Below are 26,320 nucleotides of genomic sequence, written 5' to 3'. Positions count from 1 at the left end.
TTAAAGCTGATTTCAATTTAACTTTTTTAGATTTACTTCTAAAATTAATGTACGGTAATCATCTGATTTATTTATAAATAACCGGTATAAATTTTTAATAATAAAAACTAATTATCCAGGTCAGTTTGATGTAACTGAAATATATATACATAATAAATAAAACACTACTTAGGAAAATTCCCTTCAGGTTAACATTACTTAACAGCATGCACTTAACCTAATATTTAATAAACGCAACAAAACATTTAAAAAATAATATCTCTCTTCCTAATTGGTCCTACTTGAGATTGGGGTACGTAATGCAAACACGACTTAACATAATTAATTGTAACTTAAAATACAATGAACCTGTAAAAAAACATAACATATTAAAAAATTACAACCGAGTGAGGGGACTACCGGGGAAACGCGATATTTCCTTAATTCTAACATGAAGTATTTACAAAACAAAAATACATAATTACCTGAAAAAGAAACTTAATCCTACTAGAAAAGTGGCACCAGTTACAAAGTAAATAGTCATCCCTTCAAAATTAAAAAAGAATTCTTTGGCAAGTTTAAATAATCTTCATAGAGAAATAGTGAATAGATTGTATAAGATATTATACTCCAGTTAATAAAGGTTTCTTAGTATATTATGATATTATTATTTTTTTTTAATAAATAATGTATGTAGAATTCAAAATTTGTTATCAATTATTCTGTTTCAGAGGATTTGAACCGATTTAGTAAAATAAATTGCTTCATGTATTTTGAGAGAGAGAAAAATACACCAAATTAATTTTTGACATTGCCAAAGGACTCCAAAAACCTGGTAGAGTTTACAAGTGTATGTGGGGTGAGACGGTTAAAGAAAATTTCTTTAATGGATATTAAAGAAAGTAATTCTTTTTTCCATCGAGAGGATATGTTTTAGAATACTTTGAGTCGATAAACAAACATAGTGTGTTGATCATACATTACGTATTTTTAGATGATCGACAGATCAAGACAATGATCTGCTGAACAATTAGATTTTATCCAGTTATGTCTGTGTAAGTAAAATTTCACCAAGAAACTAAGATATTTTTCCGCTCAATATTGATCCTAAAAGTTTATTAATTTCTTTAGTAGAACCCAAATTGTGAACAAAATCCTTCATTTTCGGGTGGCTTTAGATTCTAATTTTCAAAGGCAGTGAAGAAATTGTATCAACTTTTTCTATAGGCTAGGTGAATGAAATTTTATTGTCTGCTATCCTAGATTGAAGTCTTAAAATAGACGTATCCTGTCCATGAAGGACAGGTCTTAATGTTAACGGCACCCTTTTTTTTTAACTGCTGCTAATTTGCAAACAAAAAATTGAAATGAATTTATTTTTCACAGTGTTTCATTCGAATACCAAACAGCATACAATTTTCTTTTTCTTTTTGCTTTACCTAATTATCAGCCATTTATATTGATCGAAACAAGTTTGTTATACTGTCCAAAGTATTTGGTCAGTCTTCTGTTCTGATTAACAATTTTTCATGTCATACAAACAAAACTCATGTAACATAATGCCAACAGAGACCGATTGCTTATAAGAGGGGGTCCAGTGAGTTTTGATAAATAACAATTAACTTATTAGGTTGGCAGTGCTTTTGGTGGAAAGCAGACGATCTTTAACAGCGTACTTGGCTGGTTTAGTGGTTAACTCGTCATCACAAATCAGCTGATTTCAAAGTTTAAAGTTCTAATGTTCATATCCTAATAAAGGGAGTTACTTTTACGTTAATTTGAATACTAGATTGTGGATACCGTTGTTGTTTGGTGGTTGACTCTCAATTTCCCACACATCTCAGGAACAGTCGACATGAGACTGTACAAGACTACGACACTTCATTGAGAGAATGATTCATGTATATCATTCTCTGAATACGTTACAGTGGTTCCGAAAGCTAAACAGAAAAAGAGAGAGCACATCTTTAATGTGACATAAAATAAAACTTGTACTAGACTATGACAAATGCAAATCTGCATTTGTCATAGTCTAGTACAAGTCATTATAAATAGTCTACATAGTCATTATAAATCTATAATGCTTTCGTGATTTATATAATGTGTCTGTAGTAAATGCAGCAACTCTTTTACTACTAAAAATAGGGTAACAGCAACAACATTTAATTATAGTATTGTTCAAAATCTGTACTAATAATTATTGAAAAAATTCAGTGTAAAACTATTACCATTGATTCATCTTCAGACACGTAAAATCTTCCATGTAATAAAAACGTTCACAAGTTTATGTTATAAATACATAAGGCTAATTAATTATACTTGTTTATTTTAACTTAAAACTATTTGAACTCAAATGCAGCGTTCCATGAAATGTTTTAACATTTATGATGTCAAAAATTAAAACTCTTTTTACCAAAAAAAAAACTTTACTTATTTTGTAAAAGAAATCTGATTGTGAGGTTTTACATTATTTCCTTATAATCTAATTAAATTTAAAATTATACTCATACTCACGCAAGTCATCTAGATGTTGAATATTTTAACCTGTATGTGATCATCATTTTTGACTCTTGATTCTTTTGAAATTGACCTTCTCATCTTATTTTTTGTTATACATTCATCATCACATGTACAATTTTCTAAGCATCAATTTATTGTATTGTTTCAGCATTAATTAGTTAAAATATCGCAATTTTTTGTACCTGGAACAAATTTGAAACACTCTGGAGAAAAATTAGTGTAAAAATAGTAAAATAAATTAATACAAATTAACAAGTTATTAATATTTTAGTTCTTTTGGAATCTATATTTCTTTTTTATTCTTCATCACACCATTTTTTTCATCATTGATTGGTTAAAATATTACCATCAACTATACCTGAAATAAACTTAAATGTTCTGAAACAAAATTAAATAAAACAAACTAAATAAAACAGTACTTAGGGAAAATTCCCTTCATGTTAACATGGCTTAACAGCAAGCAATTAATCTAATCTTTAATAAAAGTAACAAAACATTTTTAAAATAATATCCCACTTCATAATTGGGCCTACTGTGGATGGAGGTACGGAATGCAAACACGACTTAACATAATTAATTGTAACTTAAAATACAATGAACCTGTTTAAAAACATAACATATATAACATAATTATAAAACAATTACAATCTACTGAGGAGCCTACTGAGGGTGGACATATTAAATGCAAACACTACTTAACATAACTAATTCTAACATAAAATACATAATGAACCTGTAAAAAAACACAATGCATATAACATATTTAAAAAACAATTATTTCCTCCTCAGGGGCCCTGAGGGGAAATGCGATTTTTCCTTTATTCTAACATGCTAATTTACCTGCACATGTTTATAAAAGAAGAATATATAATTACCTGAAAAAGAAACTTAATCCTACTGGAAAAGCAGCACCAGTTGCAAAGTAAATAGTCCTCCCTTTAATTGTTATTATAAAACTAATTAGTTAAGCCACATTAACGCTGCTCACTCATAACCTATGTAACCCATTGTCGTACCTGCAACAAAAGATTAAAAGAACAATGCTAGTATTATATACATACTGTTATTAACAAACATTTATTTATTTAGTAGCATCAAGAAAATCCATACTATCTATCAGATAGCTATTCTATAACAATGTTATAATTCAAATTTATGATTTAAAAGAGTTGATAAAAGTGGCTTAAAAGAGCTTGTATATGTGTTATATAAGAAAACAAGACCATTTATCCAAAATACTTAACTAAAAAGAACATTGTTAATCAATATAATAGAATAGTTAAACTGCAACTTAACTTTTCAAGAATCTCATTATATAAAGAACTCAAATTAACTTATTGACAGAATTGGCAAGTAAATTTTCAGATAAAAATTTACATTTGCTCACTAAATACTATCAGAGAGATTTATAAATAGCCTGTGAATACCTAAATAAAATTGGGTTAGAATTAAATAATGTGTCAGAGCAGTGCATATGGTTAATGATATCTCTCCATACAGAAGGTATGAGATGTTCATCGTAGGACAAATATGATGACAACTTATATAGTAATGTAGTACCATTTTGTATGGTTTAAGAAGGTTTGCCAAAATAATTAATAAAAAAATCAAATATTTCATTAAGTTTACCATGATCTAATTACACTAATAAACTCAGTTTTTGTTAAATGAAAGTTTTGTTGTTTTTCTCATGTAACATTTTATGCTGAATTAAAAAAATGCAATTAAAATTTATCCATCATCCACATGCGATAACATTTTTTGAAATATATTTTTTATGAATTTCTAAATAATATATTTCTACATATTTTTAAGTTGAATTCTGTGTATTTTTTTTAGGGATAACTTATCTACATAAAAGAATATTTTAAATGATTTCTGATTGGAGGTGGATACAAATGTAATATTATGAATGCAACAGCTGCATTTGCATGATGATTCATGAACAGTAGGTTCTAACACGTCATTACAGAGCAGTCTTCAGAGTGATTCAATTAACACACCGATATCATTTAAACATTCACTGTTTATGCACGTACAGTTGTTTCATTCTGTTTTGTGATTTACAGTTACTGAGTCAAGTGTGTTGTGTTAAGAGAAATATGCCAAGAAGTGTGTAAATGTCCCAAACTTCTGTTACAAGTGTGGGGATTCAATGTTCGAAGAACAACTATTAAGTTTGACTACACTAATTACAAAATGTTATGAAGTAAATTCTAGCATTAAAGTTGGAGATCAAGGTAAGAATGGACCCCATCACATCTACTGTTCAACCTATGTGAGACATCTCACAGACTGGGTTAGAGATAATTGGCATATGAGTTTTGCCATATCGATACGTGGCATGAACTATAAGATTGTTGGACTATTATTTCTGTATTACATTAATAAAAGAATAGCTAGTAAATTCAAACATACACCATCTGCTATTAGGAGAGTGCCTCGTTGTGAGAATTTACCAGTACGGCATCCTTCAACATATTTAACTAAAAGATGAATCGGAATATGAGGTAGCCACTGAAGTCTGACAAAAGGAGCTAGAATGTCCTACTTTTGAAACAAATCCTCTTCCCCTGAATCTTATTAGATAACTCAAATGACCTTGTTCAGGATTTGAATTTCTCAAAGAAACAATCCGAGCTTTTGGGATCTAGGATCTAAGGCTGGAATCTTCTCCAAACTGACATGAAAGGTGTTTCTTTCATTATTGTCAGGAAGAGTTTCAAGATTCATGTTCTGAAAAAAATAGTTTAGTGTACTGTAACAATATTTTTGCCACGATGGATCCACTGCATAATGAACATAACTTTACAGAAAGAAGATTGTTCATCGATTTTTTGAAAATTAGTTTAAAAACTGTTCTTTTGCACAACGGCAAAAAATGTCCTTCTGTGCCTTTAGCAAATCCAACTAACAAGAAAGAAATATATGAAAATCCCATTAGAAAAAATTCAGTACAAGTACTAGTGAACTGCCATTTACACAGAGGTAGCAGATTCCAAGTACCACTGAAGTAAATGTTACAGTTTAATTTATTGTGTTATTAATGGTTTCAAAGCGTGAAGCATTAATGCCTGGACAGAAAAGTGTAGTACATCCCTTACTAGTTAACTTGAAAATGATTTTCTACATCTATTTCACATAGGAATTTTTGTGGGTTTCTGATAAAGAACTTTGATTAGAGATGGACAGTTTGAAAAACTGTTAAGTAAAATCAAAAAGTCTATGTGAAGATTAGTTAAAAGTGTCGTCCAAAACCTTTTAGAAAATTATAAATTTCTGAACTATTTTAACATAGCGGGTGAATTACTACAATCATACAAACATATGTGTGTAATATGTCCCTAAAATTTATTTCTTGGATTCACACCTGGATTTCTTTATGTACAATCTCTGCATCATCAGTGACATGCACAGAGAATGCTTCCACAAGCAAATTTAAGTTATGGAAAACAAGTACCAACAAATTTAAGAGGTTATAGGTACTAGACAAGAAAACAAATTTTACGAGAACACACAAGGATGATTTTTTTTTAAATTGAATGCCAATGAAAATACTATTACAAACATGAAGGTAGCCATTAAATAAACCGGTTAAATCGCTACCAATGAAGACTTTATACTCCCTCGGATTGATATTAAACTAACAAAGCAGGATCGACCAAAGAAATTAGGAAAAATAATACACAAATTGAGTGAAATAAACTATTTAAAAAAGAAATATTTTAGCATATATCTTTTGTTGGAATCTACAGGTTGGATTCCAGATTTAAAAAGAAAGTTGGATTGTTGATAGGTTTATTAGGAAGATCATAAGATTTATTAGGAAGATGCATTTTTAAAAAAATATTATCAACACTACAAAATTTAAAATAATGAATAATCCACCATCTGATGGGCAAAGGAAAGAAGAATGAATATTAAAATGGACATTTTTTAATAAAAAGAAATAAAATAGTATTCTTTATCACGTCATTTTATGTTTACTGTTTTGAATCAAACAGAATAGAATTTTCATGTTTTAATATTTAATTATGATTATTAATAACTTTTTATACATTTTTTTATTAATATTAATAAATTAAAAGAAAAGTTTTCATTTCTAAAAGATAAATTAATTAATTATTTGGTTCTTTATGTTCTGAATATTTTTGTTTAAATACTTTTAATAATATTGATAAACACTAAAGTATTTGTATAATAAAAAAATTAACAACAAATTAATGTTAAAAAATGTTATTAAAAGGTAAAAATTTATTTATTTATATTAATAAATATTATTAATATTATAATACCTAAAACAAAACCATACCTATTATCTAAACTGTACATTATTATGGTTAAATATTTGAATGATTGTTAAATAGGCAACAAAATATTATTTCCATATTAAAATTATTTACATAATGTAATAAAAACGTATAGCATTAATTGAAATATTATAGTTCAATTTTATACAAAAAAGAAAAATCAAAAAATTTACTAGATATGGTAAATATTGATCAAAATGAAGATAATCATGACTTTCAGAACTATTCAAGTTCATATTACACATAAAATATTTAGAAACATAACGGTGTAAGTTTGTTTTATTGAATAAAATCTCAGTAAAGATTGAAATATTTTTATTCTTTTACTTAATTTACTTATATATAAACATACACATTTGTTGTAATAATTTGATAAATAAGATACCCAGATATAAAATCTAATTTTAAAAATGATAAAAACTTCTCTTTCAAAAACAATTATGGTTAACTGACACACCAATATGTTTCTCAGCATGATGGCTGATGGATCAGCACTCAAACATGATGGATTAGCACTCTTATGAACCATCCAGACATTAAGGTATATACTTGCAGGTATCCACCAGTATAGACTTGTGGATACGAAGCTGAAGAACTGCAAAGAAGACCACTGTACCGCCGAACTGGATAATGATGACTTCTTAAAACTAAAAGTTCAAATCAGGGTTTGCTTTTTTTTACAATTATAGGCGATCCTTTTTCATGAAAATAATTAGAGGTATACAAACAACAAATTTATTCCAAATATTATTCCAAATATTCAAATTGAAATTATTTCATACTCATAATAATCTTATTTAAAGAAAAAGAAAAGAATTATAAAATATGTTATTATATACATTAAAGAAATTTTAATATCTTATTTACAGATTTAATTCACAGATTTTGAGCTTGCCCTGATTCAAACTAAACACATAATAATGTTGCAGAAGTACATAGATGATGACTGAAGATCACTGAAAGGCCAGGGTGGACTATACCCCCTTTAATGAAAAAGTATATAGTAAAAGATAAGAAGAAATTAAATAATTTTCATTAATTACACTAATTTTAAAATTATTTTCTACCTACCAATTAAATTAACTCATCTGCAAAATCTAATAAAAAAAAAGCTTTAAAAAAACAAATTTTACAATTAATCTATAATTAATTTTAGTGTTAAATTTTAATTCGCTTAATAAAATTAGATTAATATCACTAAAACCGAGCATTAATTTATGTTAAATATAAATTAACTTCTAGTGAAAAGAAAAATTATTTGAACAGTCTAAATATTAAGAAATTATAATTTTGAAAAAGGAGTGTTCTCCTTGGATGGAAAATCAGGAGGACTGATGCTGTTGATGCTGAAGCAATGAACTGAAGAAAATGTAGACTGTGGCTCACTGGATGGGTTAAAGGGCGAAGGAGGAGTATCCCCCCTTATTATAATTATAATAAGTTTAAATGTATAAAAAAATGTTATTATTGTTAAATAAAAGTTAATTATTAATCAATATTCAAAAATCATTCTTAAAACAAATAAAAAATGACATCCCCTTAATGAAGATAAATAAATAATAAAGTTAGGTTATTTCTTTTAAAAAAAATTAAAATAAAAAACAATTTAAAATTATGCATTTAAAAATATTTTTAATTTAAAAAATAAAAAAAAACTTTATTAAAGCAGTTACTGTATTTTCATTAAACAATTAATTTTATCAATGCTATTAAAACTGGAAAATAAATAAAATTTAAAGAAAAATTATTTTGAAAAAATAAAAATTTTGAAAGAATGAGATGTTTCAGGTGGATAATCAGGAGGACTGTTGTTGATGGAACTGCTGTAGTCGAATCTGTAAAGAAACAGCACAAAATACGTATGGGTGTTAATATTAGTAACACCCATTTTATACCATCGTGTATCCGCATTTACGATTTATGCCTAACCCCGTATCGAAGAAAACAGCCAGTGTCCAATGTGGTTGAAAACGCGTACACGTCGCACACTTGTTTATTGAAATATTACAACATATTTATGCTTATTACATATCAGCTGATGAAATTAATTACATCCAGAACATGTATAACAATGTTTGTAAGACCATAATTGTGTAATATATCGCAGAGATATATACATTTGTATTCTGTAATCAGAGCACATTTGCTTTTGCTGATATGTACTATTCACCGCAATGACAGAAAATAATCGGTATTCATTGAGATTGTACGCTGTATGCTGCAAAGCAGAGCACAGATAATGGTACCTAATATATATATATATATTAAGTACCAAACATTTTTATGCTGGTTACTGTTAATTCAACATTGAATTGTAATCTTATTACAATTTACCCTATAACTGGAACATAAGACCAGAACAACATTTACATTTATGTGGTAGATGTGAATGCTTTCATACTGAAAACTGTTGAATTATAATGAAGTTAATTAAATTTAATGCCAATGTATTTATGAAATTCATTACAATAAAGAGTAGTAGATATTATTATTATTGTCACAAGTTATACTATGAAAATATGACGCTCATAAAAATATATTACATAAAGAGTTCCTAATTAAAAATAAATTTATGTTTTTACATTTCAACATTTCCAGTCATTCTACAAGCTTTCACATACTGCTTCATGCTTCACCAACCAAACCGTTTCAACCTTGTCCTCAAATAACAACTTCTACAATATATTTTAAGAACAGTTGAATTTTTATTAGAATATAATTTATCTATATAAGCTAAAAAAATAAAACTGTAATACTTCAAGAATGGAAGAATATTCTCTTCAGAAAATTATTTGGCGAGCAAAGATAAAGGGCAATATAATGTTTTACAATCAGTTTACTGTGTTACAACAGTTGTAGCTCAATGTTATTATTTAGATATCTAGAAAAAATATAAAACCCATACAATCTGTGATGAAAGAAGAACAGTAAATGATAATGTAGTAATTAAATGGCATGAAACAGAAAAATATTTTTAAAAATAATAAAAGTTTACTGATTTTACACTCAGAATAACAAACAAATCAACATGATGTAAACAGGGGAAACATTTTTTTGGAAAATACTTTCATGAAGATTTGGAATTGATCAATTCCAAAACGTAAATACATTCAATTAACTGTAAAATAGAATGAAAGGTAAACCTTTTGGGCTACAACAATAGGCTGAAGGTGATTCACAATGAAAAGTAACATATATTAAAGCATATTTTAATTATGAAGACGAACAAATAGTTTATTAACAGAAGTAAAAAGATTTTTATAATAATATCAGTAGAAATAACTCATTCACCTCATCAGAATAGAAGTGAACAAAAAAATAGTGTTGCGTTGAGGGTTGGTAACACCAGAAATATGGAAATATATTGGTAGATTAAATGAGTACTTGAGCAATATATTTGAAAGAATTACTGGCCTAAACTTCAATAATAGGAACTGGGTCAAAATAGTTTCAAATATCGTACAATTATTCTGAAACAAATACTACCATTTAATTTGTACAATTATAACAAATAGAATCATTATAAGAGAAGTTCATGAGAGAATTCTCAGATGAATTTAAAATTAAAACTGGAGTAAAGCAAAGGGATAGTTTATCACCAATTCTTTTGACCTGTGTCTGAGAAAAAGTAAGAGAATGGAAGAAGATAAAAAAAAACTGGAACACACCATGAAATAAAACTGGGTCTGAAATTGAAAGTTATTCAAATTAACTGCCAAGCCTTTGCTAATGACACTGCAATTTTCTCAAAAAATCTCACACAGTAGCAGAAAACCACATAAAAGAAATTCGAGATAAAGTAGGGCTAAAAATTTCCATCAGTAAAGCAAAATTTATGACCAATAACAAAAATTGCATTCAAAATATGGAAAAATCAACAAAGTTAATAAATTTAAATATTTCTGAGAAATAATCCAAATTAATTGATTAGATAAAGAATTCAGCCAGTCAAGAACAAAATGATCTTGTTCTTACATTTTACATTAAAGGATTCTGCTAGAACATCTTAAACAAACAAAAAAATATGATCCAAATAAGGGTAAAAAGAAAACGCTCCTCAAAATGTTTCTCATATAATTAATAACTATTTATCTTAACCTCAATCAGATTTTAGTTAATTCTTTGAATACTTTCTTGATCAACAAATAAATTACCGGTGGTTATGTTTAAACTTAATGATCTAGGTTTAATATATTATAGCAACAAAAATAATATACATAAAAATCCACCACCAGTTAATTTGCTTATAAACTAATTTAGTACCCAAAGTAATTGTTAATGTTAATGGTTAATAGTTAGTAAGTTAGTATATGATTAGTTATTAAGACAGTTGTCAAGAGACAGATTAAGTTGTTAAGACATAGATTTTTTTATGTATATATTAATGTCCATAATTAAGCAAAGAAAATTGTTTTAAACATTAACATAGAGAAAATATCAGCAACTTTTTTCCAAAGTTAAAAATTTAATCTGATTGAGGGGCCAAAATTAATTATTATTATTATTTAATATATATATATATATACATATTAGTCAATTACATAATCTGAGAATGTTGATTCAAACCAAAATTGCAAATAAAAAGCAATTAGCATTTAATTGTGGAAAAAGACAATAAAAATATTAAACAATATTTAAAAATTACTTATAATTTGTAAAATTTTAACTTACAGGAAGAGTTTATAAGTACAAATAAATAGTACAATAAAACACGAAATTGAGTTACTAAAAAGATAGGACATTCATGAAAAACAAAAAAACTGTTACTTTATTTGGCCATATAATTACAATAAAAAAGAAAGGGATAAGTTGAAATTATAGTTATTTAAGATGTAAGAAAAAAATGACTTAAGAGAAATAACTGCTTATGTAACAATTGTTGGATAAGAATGCCATCAAAAATTATATTTAAACTGTATTTATGTCCTGAGTCAGTTATACTGTATTAATGAATTAGTTACATCTATAATAAAAAAAGTGAAAACTTGGCAGAATATTTTTAAAATTACTCAATTGTGAAGAAACAGAGGGAAGATTCTCAGAAGCAGAACCAGAATAATAGATCCCAGAATCAGTGAAGTCTCAATCAGAGCAGAAATGTGGAAATATGCCAAGGAGAGTACAATCTGCTCACTAGAGTGCTTACAGGGATTTAGGAAAAGAAGAACTCACAGAGGAATGGAAAACGACTCTAATTCATCCGCTTCACAAAAAAGAGGATAAAATGGATGTCAACAATTATCAAGGAATATCTCTTCTGCCAATTACATACAAAATTCTTTCTTAAGTTATTCTTAACAAATAAGAAGAAAAAAAGTCAATCCACAAGTTGGAGAGTATCAAGGTGGATTCAGGAAAGGAAGATCTAATGCAGAACAGATTTTTTGCCTGAAAACAGTCTTCAGAAATACAATGTGGCAAACAAGAGAATAGCGATCAACTTTGTAGATTTTAAAATGGCTTATGATTCAATTGACCAGAAAAAATTGTTTGACATTCTTAAAGAATTTGGGACAGATCCAAAACTAATAAACATTACCAAGTAGACTCTTAGACACAAAGTCCAAGATTAGATTTAAAGGGGAAATATCTCATCCTTTTGGAATCAAGATAGGTGTCAGGTAGGGGCATGGACTCTTTCCTCTTATCTTTAGTGTAGTCGTGGAAAAGATCATAAGAGAATGGAAGAAAGCTTACAAAGATAAAAAGGCCTGAAGCAATTCAAATTGGAATACACGAGGGAGAATCTGAACATTTATCGTCTGGCTTTGCTGTCTTGGCAGAATATGAAGAAACAGTAGAAAAACAACTAAATGTTCTACATGGAATTACATAAAAAACAGAGTATATAACGTACATTAAGAACACACCAAAATTGTTGTGGACAGATTTCAAACAAATTAAAAAGACAGATTTAGGTACTTGGGTGGAGTTATCCGACCAAAGGAAATGGACAAAGAAGCAAACATTATCATGACCAATCAAATTCAAAAATCCTATGGCCTAACGAAGGATATGTACAATAAGAAACAGATCTCAAGGATGGGCAAGATCAGTTACTATACAACGGTTATCTGACAAGTTTTATATGTAGCCAAATGCATAGCTCTGAACCAAGGGGAATAGGTAAATTGGAACTTGCTGAAAGACAGATACAAGGAAAATCCTAGGTCCCAGAAAAACTAACAAGGTTGGAAATTAAGGAAGAATGAGGAACTTTACCAGGAGTTAGAATCATGTAAGCACTACGTTAAGTTAAGACTGACATTTTACAGACATCTGACAAGAATAGATTTAAACAGGCTTATGAAGATAATTTTTGACAAGTGTAATGACAAAATGAATGTTAAGTGGTTCAAGCAAATTAAAGAGGACCTAAGGGTAGCAAACATAAATTTGACGGATTTAAAAGACAGAAGGATACTTAGAAAAAAAAATCATAGAACAATTCTTTGTGGTCCTACAGTGACTGATGTTGAAAAAGCTGTTTAAAAGAAATTTCATAAGAGGTTGGTTAAAGTTGGTTTGTATCATGGGACTTAAATATGCAATCAGTTTATGTTTCAACTTACTCGAAATATGGAAATAAGCATAAATCTTAAACTATATTTCATTGTAAATAATTAATTAATTAAAATGAAAAATAATTCTTTTCATACTGATTAAAATCTCTTGTGATAAATGAATGAAAATATTATCGGACGATAATTAACATATGTAACAATAAAGCTGTTTACTATTTTTAACAGTTTTTTGAAGAAAAGTGTGATATTATTTTCAGCTGAACGGTGGGTTTTCAGTTATTATGGGTTTTCAAACCGATAGGATAAATAAAGCTACAACGGACAAAATTATCCATCAGTTCATAGCCTTATTGCAAAAAGATGAGGATGGCTGCTGGTTGCAACTGGACAGCGCCACTTGCCATTGCCATATAGTTCGATCTACTATGGACAGCTACAGGATTTTTTGGGTAGAAGAATCATTTCTAAAGGATTGTGGCCATCAAGATCCCTTGATCTGATTAATCCAGATTTCTTTCTTGGGGTTACTTAAAAGAAATTGTTTATAGGAGCAATCCACACACCCTACAGGAATTGAAGACACATTACCAATGTCATTTAGGAAATAGATGGGATGGAGTTAAAAAGAGTAGCCAGGAATGTGACAACACATTGACAAGTTCATAGAATTAGATGGACATCATTTTCAACATCTTCTCTAAATTAGTATGCAAATATTGCAATAAATTATTATTTATAGACTAAACTAAGTGATGGGGCTCTTTTAAGTTGAACACTGTATTTTCTAATATAAATTATAGCTGAAATAAGACTACTTAGTTTTGTGAATACCTTAATTTTTATTACTGGTCTGCAATTAGAAATAAATTTTTTAAAAATCATTTTCTTTTTCACTGGAGCACTATAAAAAAAATTTACATTTAAATAACAAAATTCTTAAGAGTTAAAATAAATTGAAAAGCTCTTATTACATAATTTTGACAAAAATGACAATTTCTTTGGATTTATATTACATGAATAAGGGAAGGTTTTACAATTTAAATTGTTTACAACACAAACTAATATACTTTTTTTCATTTTAATTGTTATTGTTAAACTAGACCTACCATTTACATAAAATTCATATTAATTTTTTTGAGAATTAATTGATATGTACTAACCAATTTTTTTAGCCTTAATCTGGTAGTGTCAGTTCTCTCTTATCTGTTATATTGTTTAAATGAAAGAAAAAGGCACAAATGATTTATCATTATCAATTTCAATTTATTCTATTAATTTATCTTTTAAATTAAATTATAAAAATTATCAACTGTAAATTCAATACAATTATCATAGTTATCAATTAATTTATTACAATTAATATTATTAAGTTTGTTTTTGTAACATTGTAATCAGAATTCATAAAATCATAATAGAATTAGTTAATTTTTAAGAATAAAGATTTATTTGATTAGTTAATTCAAAACTATTGATTTATGATTTTATCTTTTTTTTATCTCCTTTGAGTACTTTTGCACAGATTTCTGATTATTTTTTAGAATGAATTCTTTTTATTATAATTATGTAATTACGACTTTAATTTACAATAATTTAAGTAAAATCATAATTAAAGTATCGATAAATATATATTGTCATTGAAACAAAATAAATTATTTTACTCCAGCTAGTAAATAATCAAACTGTTGTTTTGCTATCATCTTAAAATTTTGAATAATTTAAATTAAATTCATTATTACTCTATGCTAATAATCATGTTAAAATTTTATTTGTTCATTAATTATATTTCCTTGGCAGTTTTTTTTATTAAACTTCCCTTAGTCAATAAAAAATATTCAGAGGCATAGCAGCAAAGATTCCAACCACCGCAGAAACAAATTTATAAATTTATTCATACAAAAGCATCAGTCTTTCACGATTATTTTGGAGAATTACTCATCATCAGATGAAGAAGAGGTACTTATATTATTTATCTAGGAAGTAGAAGGAAATGTAAGGTTATTATACCAAAATACTTTGCCAAGGAGCTAGAAAAATAAGAAGTAGTGTATCAATCTGTCAACCTCCGTGGTGCATGGAAGTATCTCAGCTGCTCATCCAAAAAATTCCATTATTGAATCCCCAGTCAGGCATGAAATTTTTCATATTCTACAAAAGTTTAATCTCATATTTCCATGCTCAAAATTCAACTAACTTATGTAGTAAATTAATCAACTACTAACAAAAAGAAAAAACTATTGCAATACAAATACCACTGTTTCAAATGTTTTGTATGTTTATTTAGGTAATCTGCTGCTTAGGTACTGCTAGGTAAATCTTTATATTCGTCATTTACTTTCATTAATTATAATGATATTTTATTTACTCATTACAGATAAGTTGAAAGAGTTTGAATTAGATAATGAAACTGTTTCATTTATGATCAGTAATCATTTTCATTATTTTTCCTTCTTTTTATGAATTAAACAGAAGTGGGTCCATGATATTAATCTAAGGAAAACCAATATGATGAATTTCATGCCCCAGCTCGGGATATAGAATGAACAGTGCCTGTTTAAATAGAATTTTAACCTAATCATAAACAACATTAGGTCTTTTTTTCAATATATTTCTGTAATATTTATATGATTGTTTATATAAAATTGGATATTTACGTACTTACAATTTCTATCAATTTTTTCACAAGCATGTATTTATCTATTTAAAAACAGAACTTTTTAGGTATCAAAAATATTCATGGTAATCCCTGCCAACAGCATAATAAATCCACACCAGTTTTAATCGTTACAAGTTTAGAATACAAACTGCTAGACATCCATGCTGATTTGATAAAGAACATAATATGTCTTGTACATATAGTTTTGTGAATTTAACGTTGCAAATTTTTTCAGTACTACTGCTGTTAACATAACATGCTTGTCTAAGGGAATCTAAATAATCTAGTTAAGCCAATTATACTAGCAAAAATAAACTCACTTTCTCTATTCTGGAAAATTGTCACTTTTACAAAGCAATAATGACAAATTTAAATCCTTCATTAAAAATATATATATATATATATATATATATAATAAAATATAGCAATGAAAATATAATATTTAATGAACTAGTAGAATTTGAGCATGATTGATTTAAAGAAATAACAAATTTAATTTAAATGCTTAAAACTTCATTACTTACATTTAAATATGGTTTCAAAAGTATTCTTTCTCTGTTAGGGTTTATATTTATTTTGCCTTAAGGTGCATTTTTGTCAATACTTTATGTAAAATGACTCATATTTTCACATGTTACACACTTCTGGGATCGGATGGAAGTTTTGTTTAGGAAGTTTGATCTTCATCTTAAATGGCTTTTTTGTATTTGAAAGTAAAGCAGTTTGTTTCAATATATGAGATGTGTCTATTAAATAATGCCATTAACACAATAACTTACCTTTTTTTATGTATTATAATTCTAATATTTGTCCTTCCCATAAATTTTAACCCCCATTCAGAATTACGCATTAATGTAGTCTTACTTTACACTTAGGCATGGCGCAAATCAGTTTCTGTCAGCATTTTTTTAACAAATATGCTGTTTTTTTCTTTATTGTATCAATTGGCCCAAAATATGTTCTTTTAAGCATAGATTTTACTTTAGGGAAAACAAAAAGTCACATGGTAACAAATTTGGTGAATATGGAGGATGTTCCAACGCAGTATTGTGTTTGTCAGCCAAAAAGTCCTTCATAGATAGGGTTTTTGTGTAGCAAAAACGGATTAATTTGATGAAAAATAGAACCATTTTTCCAAATTTTTTTCTGACTTTCTCTCAGTTTTGTCTAAATTTCCTTATAATAATGTTGATTCACTGTTGTCTTTTCTGGAACTCATTCTTTCAAAATATGGTTTTGACATCTAAAAATAAAAATATTAAAAAGTAAAAAAAAAGAGATATTTGGGAATTATTATGACAGACAACTGAAAGAATGCAATTTAAATAAAAGGAAGGATAGCAGTGGCAAAGGAAGCCCTCAGTAAGAAGAAGAAATTACCGTGAAGTAAAAGTCTGACTAAGATTTAAGGAAGAGGTCACCCATATGCTGTCTATGGAATGCCTTGTTGTATAGAAGTGAAGGAAGCATGGATGATGAGAAAGAGGTAGAAAAACTGAAATGAGGCTTTCGAGAAGTGATTAAGGAGAAGGATGGAGAAGTAAGATGGACAAATAAAGTGAGAAATAAGTAATGAACGGGATCAAAAAAGAAAGAGCACTTATGCAGGAAATACAAAAATCGAAGGAAATTGTTAGGATGTATGATTAAGGAAGAAAAATCTTGATAACTGCATTGTAAGAATCAATAGAAGATGAAAGGAGTGAGAAAGAAGAAGAAGGAGGATGAAGTGAGGGGAGGAAAAGAACAGAATAAGATGAAGTTTGGAAACTACAAGGAAATGAAGGTGAAAGCTTAGAATAGAAGTAGATGGAGACAGCAGTGATACAAGTGACCTGCTGCCAGGCAAACACCAGATGATGATGAACAAAAATAATTTACATAAACAAAAAAGTTATAAATATGTTACAAAAAAAATTAAATAAGCACAAAATCTTTACTATTAACATTTATAAAATTAGTTACTGGAAACGGAAAAACCCAGAGCTGAAGTTACTGTTATTTTATAAAAAACTTGGGTAGTGGTCCACAGCTTAAAAATATAACCAGTGGATGTTCTTTACTTCCTTGTATGAAGTAAAGGCAGTATTGTAATTGAAAAAAATTTAGGTTTTCAGATTTCAACAGATATATCCATTTTGACCATCCCTGAATCCATTTTGATTCGTTTCGGCATGACGTCTGTACATATGTACGTACATTTCTCGCATAACTCACAAAAACAATTCGCCATAGGATGTTGAAATTTTGGATTTAGGACTATTGTAACATCAGTTTGTGCACCTCCCCTTTTGATTGCAATCAAGTGTACAAAAAAGCCCAAAATCCAAAAAAAAATTGGATTTTGTACTTTTTCTTAACTGCAGTAATAAGCCATCATTGAGAGCTTTTCAACAATATATCACCCATAGTTACAGAGTTATAGCCCAATAAAATTTTAGTTAATAAAATATTTGGATCTTATAAAGGAAGGCACATCGGTTTGAATCAGACTTCATCTGTTTTTTTTAACTTTATTTTATTTTTTTTATTTAAATATATTGATTTATTAACAATAATTACCCGTAATTGTAAAAAAATGTTTGCAATAAATAATAATTCAATAACAATAAAAATAAAAAAATGGGAAAAAAATCAGAAGTTATTAGTGAAATAAAATGTTACGTACTTTTAAAATTGTGTATGTGTAATTTAATAGGCATTATTACATATATGTATATGTTATAGATTTGGTGAAACATCTTATTATTTAATATTAATTGAAAATTATAATTTAGAATACTATTATTTTTGGATTTTCTAGTTTAATTTTATTTAATTATTCTGGAATTTCTGTTTAATTTTATCTACATTAAAGTTAACTACAGAGTGACTGAAAAATAGACCCTCACAAGGACAACATTTACAGTGAGGCATACATGCCTGATCTTTAATAAATTACAAAAAATTCTGATCTTTAAGTTCATTTCTTCGCTGATATTGTCAGACAATATTCTCCCCAAGTCAGGATTGATCATCATTTTCTTTATTTGTTTTTTGTTGGCGATCATTTAATTGCTCTTTGGTTTGACATAATTCTTCTAATCTTGATTTGTGTACACATTTTTTCAAATTTTCTCTCTCTTTATCATCCTCTCTTAATCTTTTTATTCTTTCCTTGGTCTTAATGTTTTCTTCCTCTTTGTATTTATCATCTTCTCTTAATTTTTTTATTCTTAGCTCGTCCTTAACATTTTCTTCCTCTTCATATTCATCTTCGTGTCGTTTTTTTGAGATATATTTCTTCATGTTATCTTTCTTTTTCCTGTGTGATTGTTTCCTTTTCATTTTTGATTATTCACCAAATAATTCAATAATAAAAACTGAATATTTTACACCGTAAGATCGATATTAACATTTATAACCCTATTTATAGCAGTTCCCTAAACAGAATAAATAAAATTAAATTGTTATTAACTTTTATTCATACAACACACTAGAAATATCACGAGGATACGAATAATACTGATCTAGTAATACAAGTAATAAAGGGATTTTTACTTTATCCTAATATTTCATGAATTAATAATTGTATAAACATTTGATGTTAATAAAAACTAACATTTCAGCAATTGTGTAACTGTCCACTTTATTAAAGAATTGGAGGATCGTATCTCACTTTCAAATGAAATAATTTTAAATGAAGTACAGCAAAAAATGTGTATATGTAATTTAGGTGTACAAGGAAGTCATGTGGTTCCACATAAAATTTTTTAAATTTCTAATTATAACTTATATGATTGTACTTGGAGTTATTTATTTTGGTAAAAAAGTAGTTTATTTCTTTACCTAAAAAACAAGAAAAGAATTTATCCAGTCTTGAGTTAAAAAAAAAATTTCAACATAATGAATAACCATTTTTTTTTTTTATGTAAACTTACTTATTATCTTACTTTCTTTTAGTAAATTGTGATAACTTGTTATCTTAGGAGTGAAATAACAAATATTTATTTCATATATTTCACTTTAGGTTTGAGTAAAGAATAATTTGCTGACCTTAAGTAATATCATTTAGTGACCTTAGATTTGGTATTCTTACATTGAATTCGCCATTATTGTCAAATTTGTTACTAATTTAAAAAAAAATTAACTTTATAAATAAGTGAATGCCTAAGAAATAATTTAAAAAATGATAATTATTAAGTTAATATAATATTAAGAATAACTAACAGTTCAGCATGATTTTTTAATAAATTTAAATCCCTTAAACGAGTCGTTTAACTCACCTTGTGATATAAGATGTGGCTTATTGGAAGATAATTCAAGATCAAAATCATTGTTGTCTTCTTCAGTACTGCCTGATTCTTCATCGTTGTTTTCGAAACATACATTCACAGGCGGCTCAGGAACTGGAATAATTTCAGTGTGAGTTACAGGCCTGATTGCAGATTGCAATGAAGGATATTTTACAGTATGTTTAGATTTTTTAGAAATTCCAAACACATTCATTAAACAAAAGTAACAATCGGTTACATGAACCTTTGGTTCACGCCAAATCATAGGTACACCAAATGGGAAAGCCTTCCGTGTACTTTTCAGCCATCCTATTAAATATACAGAACAATTAGCATATACTATGTGAGAAAACTATGTCTTATCCCGATCACCAATTTTACACTGAAAGAAAAACACCGCACTGTTAACAAACTTAAGACAGCAATAAGACTGAACAAAATTAATTCATTCCTAAATCCAGTGCTTAATTCAAACAACACGGCTGTGTTTTCAGTTACATGTTATGACCTGCAAAGACATGTTAATCTTGTACATGAAGGCTCACTCTTCAGTATTAGAGATGATGTCATAATATGTGACTATGATATGATTTAATTCTTTGTCTAGTATTTTTATTTATAGGTTAGAAATTATGTTAATGAAGTTAAACAATAAAAAATGAGCTAAAAAATACAGTACAGGAGCTTAAAATGCTAACTATACGTTGAAAAATGAAAAAAGTCCTTTAATTAAAATTAAAAAATTTTCAAAAATGGTGGGTGATAGAAAAATTCTGAGTTCATATTCGTTTTCAGCATCAAAAAACAGTTTAAAATCATGTATCGCATGTTAGGAAATAAAAATTATGTTTATTAGTGTTATTGGTTACTAAATGAATAATACTTTTTGTTGTGGTACTTAGTGGTTGAAGTTAATAAGACATAGCAACTCCATAGCAGAATCTAGGGTATAGTGATAGTTTTAAGTCAAATTGAAGTATATAAACAAACACTAAATCTAGGTTGTTATATCTATCTTGACAGGAGTGGTATCCAGAAAAACTGAAGATACAACTATGAGTAGTTATAACTATAGTACAACACTAACTATCTTTCGTGTTACAACTTGTTCATTGTTCTCTCTACCTCCCATCTTGCAATAACTCCTCTCTCCACGTCAATTTTAGCTCAGTGTGCAGCTTTAGCTCATAAGAGGAAGATTCTTTTATTGTTCTAGAACATTCATTTTAATATGTCATCAAGTGAAAATGAAGGAGATGATAAGAACACATGGACAGATATTTATTTGTCAAATTATTTGCAGAACATCCAGTGCTTTTGGAAAAGTCAACAGTGCTAAAAGTTATTAATGAAAAAAAGAAGTCATGGGAAGATGTATGTAGTGTATATCCTCATAGTACTGGGATTTATATCTCTGCAACCCAAATGAAGAAAATGCTACAAAACATGAACAAAAGAAAAAAGAAAATGGATTAAAAAACAACAGAAAACAAAAAGATCAAACTTAAAGATTAGGAAAAAATATTTTTATTAATATTGGATGAAAAAACAGAGAAACCAGTTTTCACCAAAATTCTTGGAAGTATTTCCATTCAGGGTATCACAGTGAACCGAAGATAACAGCTTTGTGTCTAATAGTAATGATGAACGAAGTGATCTTTCAACATTTTTTGTTGACAAGTTGTACAACGAGTGAATAACACCTGAATAGGAGAATTGAGAAACTAAACTGACAATAATTGGAGAAACTAAACTGACAATGACAGATTGAAACTGACAGATGAGAAACTGACAGATTGACATAACCTTAGATGTTTATTTTTATGAAATTTTAAAATAAAATCATAAATAACTGTACACATTATACTGTGTAATACACTGCATAAGTATTTTCCCTTATCCTTTAGAAAATAAATAAATATAAAGTAAAAATGTAGGCCACTACAATTGGCACAGTCTTGCTGTGCACATGGTAACTAGCTTAGCTGTTGTCACCATGCTAGCCGCGAGTATAGCTAGGTCCTGCGCCTGTCTGGCAGTGTGGCAGGCCTAGTCGACTGCAATGACTGTGATTTGTCATCGACAGGCCAACCAGTAATGTATTTGGTTATTGCTGATATGAGAATATAATTTTAATTCTTTATATTTTCATTATTTTGTAGAAACCATTAATCATGATATTATAGAGACTGTACTGGAATTGAGGCTATACAATATATATTCTAAACAATAAAGTTAGATTCAACATTCACCATTTAAAATTACAAATGATAAAATATTAAATACTTTACCATGATAATACATGACCCACTGGGTTGATCTAGTGATTAAATTTGCCATCGCAAATCAGCTGATTTCAAAGTCGAGAGTTCTAAGGTTCAAATCCTAGTAAAAGCAGCTACTGTTACATGAATTTGAATACTAGATCATGGTTATCAGTGTTATTTGGTGGTTGGGTTTCAATCAGTGCCAGTTCACTTATAGACGAACTGTGGAATTGCAGCACCCCCTATTCCACTTGGTATTATCGATAACATTTAATATAATAAGTCCTTTTTTCTTTATAGTTATATAATATATAATTCTTAATTTTAATGTCAGCAGCCATCCCCCAGTTTATGAGAATGCAGATGGAAAAAGAAAACCACACCTACACAGGATTGATTACTAATAAGAAAAAGCAAAATTAATCCACGATTGTCAGCTGTTGATCTCAATAGGAACTTGAGAGTCAGCGGGACTAATGTTTTTGATATGACAGTTCATAGAAGATTGCTGGCAGTGAGAAGGATTGCTCGGAAACCTAAAAAGAAGCAGTCGCTGACATAGGAAGAGAAAAATACTTCAATAGGCAAAGGAACATAAAGAATGGCTTACTCAGATGTGAAAAAGTTATCTTTTCAGACAAGACTCATTTCTTTACCAAAGGGGAGAGAGTAGCCTACATTTGTAAGTCAGCAGATGAGAAGACTACTGTGCCAACACACCTACAACAAGCTCCCAAATGCCTGGCCAAAAACATGTTTTGGGGATGTTTTACATGTGAAGGGCCAGGAGAACTTATGCCTGCGAATGGGATGATGAAATCGGACTGATACATTAACATGTGCCAAAGAAATAGTTCCGCTTATGCAGAAGAACACAGAACTCATTTTTCAACATGACCTTGCACCATGTCACACGTCAAAGAAAGCAAAAGAGATCTTTAAAATCAAAAACATTTGAGGGTTTTCGTGGCCAGGGACTCCCCTGTCCTAAATCCAACTGAAATTTATGGGCCATACTAAAAAAAAGACTTGGGAAAATTAATTTTAGATGAACTGATCTTGTTAGTTCAGTTATACAGGTTTGGTTTCGAGAAGAACAAATCAAAAATCATTGTTCTACCTTAGTGGAATCAGTGCTAAAGAGTATTAATGAGATAATCAGAAAAAAACGACCCATAAACTATTAAATTTGAGTAAGTTTAATATTAAACATTTTTTCATTTAAAGATAAAATTTTCTGTTAAAAATACTGTGTTCAGATTAATTTATTTGCCACTGTACGTACAGTACTGCATGTATGTATATACATATATGTATTGCATGTATGTACATGTAATTGAGTTGTTATTTTTACACAAAAGTGGGTTGTTTGAAATTATATTTGAACAAATTAAATTCTCATAAGTTATAAAATATCTTTGTAAAATGTTATTTTTACCACTGTTTCTTTTTTTTTTTAATTGTATAAGTGTTTAAACTAACGAGTAATTTTTACTTTTAATTATTTTAATTTTTAGCAAACAAAAAAATATTTTATGCAATTTATTCTATATTATAATGTGGAGAATTAGTTTCCATTATTATAAATGATATTAGTCATTTATAATTAAATTTGATCATTAGCATACATAAATTTTAGAAGATAAATTTTCACTAATTATATTAAAATCTGCTTTAACAGTCACTTGATCTACTCATACTGAATCAACAATCAAAATCGATCAAATTGATAGCTATATCTCATCGATTCAGCTTCATTACTCAAGATGTTCTTCTTATATCTCCAACATTTTATTTATAAATGTTCCGTTTATAAAATACAGAAATTAACAAAGGAATACTGTATTGTCACGCAATTTATATCAATGTTTAAAATTTAACCTTCATACAACATTGGGAAATGAGTTTAATTAAGGTTGTAAGATTTGAGGATGTGGTTAAACCATTGTAAGTTAATGAAAAGCATGTAGAAATGAATAAACCATTAACAAAAGATGTATGTTTTATTTATTTGAAAATACCATTCTAATTCAAAAGAAATAAATAAATAATTTATAAAATTTAGTATTTTAATGTGCATGAAATACCTTTCAGGTAAAACTAGTCTTGCTTACAGCTGGATGCAAAATTTTGATTTTTTTGGTTCTATGTCTTTAATTTTATTATCTGAGTACGGAGCCTTTTGCACTCCCTATCGGAATTAGTTAAGTTTTATATAGTTTCCATTTTCTATTATTTTAGCTTTTATATTTTAAAGACTCTGTCTGCGATATTAGTTTTGAGTTTTATTTTGTTTTTTTACCTTTGTTTTAACTTAGTTTTAAATTTTAATTATATAATTTATATTAGTTTTAAACCTTATTTAGTTTTATTATTTTGGTGTTATTTTACCTTTTTATTAAAGAAAATTCTGGGCGATGATAATACACAGGCGTTTTTCACCCCCAAACAAAAAAAAAAAAAACTGGATGTAAACAAGCTTTTATGTTGATATTAATTTTAATGTAAAAGCGACCTTTAGGTCCTCCTTTCAGTATTGAAAGTTGGCAATTTAGAAGGTAATTTTCCTGACTGCTTGTGTCGTAGCACCTGATTAGATCTTTTACATCTTAGATTAATTGCCCCAACAACAGTGACGGCTTGTGTATAGGCACTGCAAAACTGCAGCACTCGCTATTTCCACTTGTTATTATTGATACAATGATCATTATTTAATATAATGATCCATTTTTTCTTTAATCCTTTCTTTATACTTATACAATATATAATCCTTAAGCTTATTGTCAGTAGCCACCCCCCCAGTTTATGAAAAAGATACAAAAATCTTTGTATCGAACTGTGTGCTTCACACTTCCAGTGGTGTGGTATTTGGCTGCACACAGGAAGCTGCATGCGAGGCTTTGAGGAAGAGAGAGCATGCTGTTGCTCCTGCAGTAAAAACCCTGGTGTGCTGGTGGAAGGTAGTTTTTTTTTATTCCGCTTGTGTATGGAACATTTCTTGTTTGTTCCTGTTTCTAGTTTAGTAGGCAGAAGGAATATGAAAGTGGTTTAGTTGGTTTTTCAGTAGCAATCAGTAGATTGTGGAAAGCAAGGGTTCTTTGATCGTCAAATCTTTTCAAAAACACGCTGGAAGAGCGAAAAAGAAGGTAATTAGTAAAAAATAATTATCTATTTGTTTCTGTGTACATAGAAATTTAAATTAAGACTGTAGTGTTTTTAAGCAGGAATTTTATTTAGTTATTATCTAATAATACTGAAAAATATTATCTCTATTGATATTTTATTATTTATTCAGTTAAAATTGAATACAGTTTTTAAGCACGTTGTGGTTCAAATCCGTGTACCATATTCTTGAATGTGATAAAGTGTAGAATTAGATTATTATTCCGCTTCCAGCTATTCTATTTGATTCATTTTTTGTTCAGTTCTTTTATTTTACAGTAAACTTTACCATAACCTTGAAAAGTCCAAGAAAAAAATTTTCTGGAGTAATTTTAGCTACGAGTCGCCACTGCCCAGCATTCTATTTCTTTTTTATTTCATGTAGTCCATCCATTGCATCTAGCATTTCTCAGAGATATTTGTCCTTCAGTTTTCCTTAGACAATTATTTGTTCTATGTTATCTTTCTGCCAACATATTATATCTTCAAAAAATTATGGTATTCACCAGTAACATATAAATAATAAACTTTTCGGAACACTGAATTCTTTAAGATTGACACTTTTGATCTCTTTCCTATCCATGATACCTTTAGCATCCTCCTAAATACCCACATCTTAAAACTATTAATT

At 28.3% G+C, this 26,320-nt stretch overlaps 1 long non-coding RNA gene across 1 annotated transcript; it reads left to right on the top strand.

The window, feature by feature from the left end:
* LOC142318481 (uncharacterized) lies at positions 1-24,451 on the top strand. Its single transcript, XR_012754940.1, has 3 exons — positions 1-119; positions 7,679-7,805; positions 24,209-24,451. It is a non-coding gene; the product is annotated as an uncharacterized LOC142318481 (long non-coding RNA).
* Positions 24,452-26,320: the final 1,869 nt, after the last annotated feature.

Source organism: Lycorma delicatula, chromosome 1, assembly GCF_047948215.1.
Source record: "Lycorma delicatula isolate Av1 chromosome 1, ASM4794821v1, whole genome shotgun sequence".
NCBI lineage: Eukaryota > Metazoa > Arthropoda > Insecta > Hemiptera > Fulgoridae > Lycorma > Lycorma delicatula.
The sequence above is the reverse complement of the archived record's forward strand: the minus strand, read 5'-3'. Positions and strand labels throughout refer to the sequence as shown.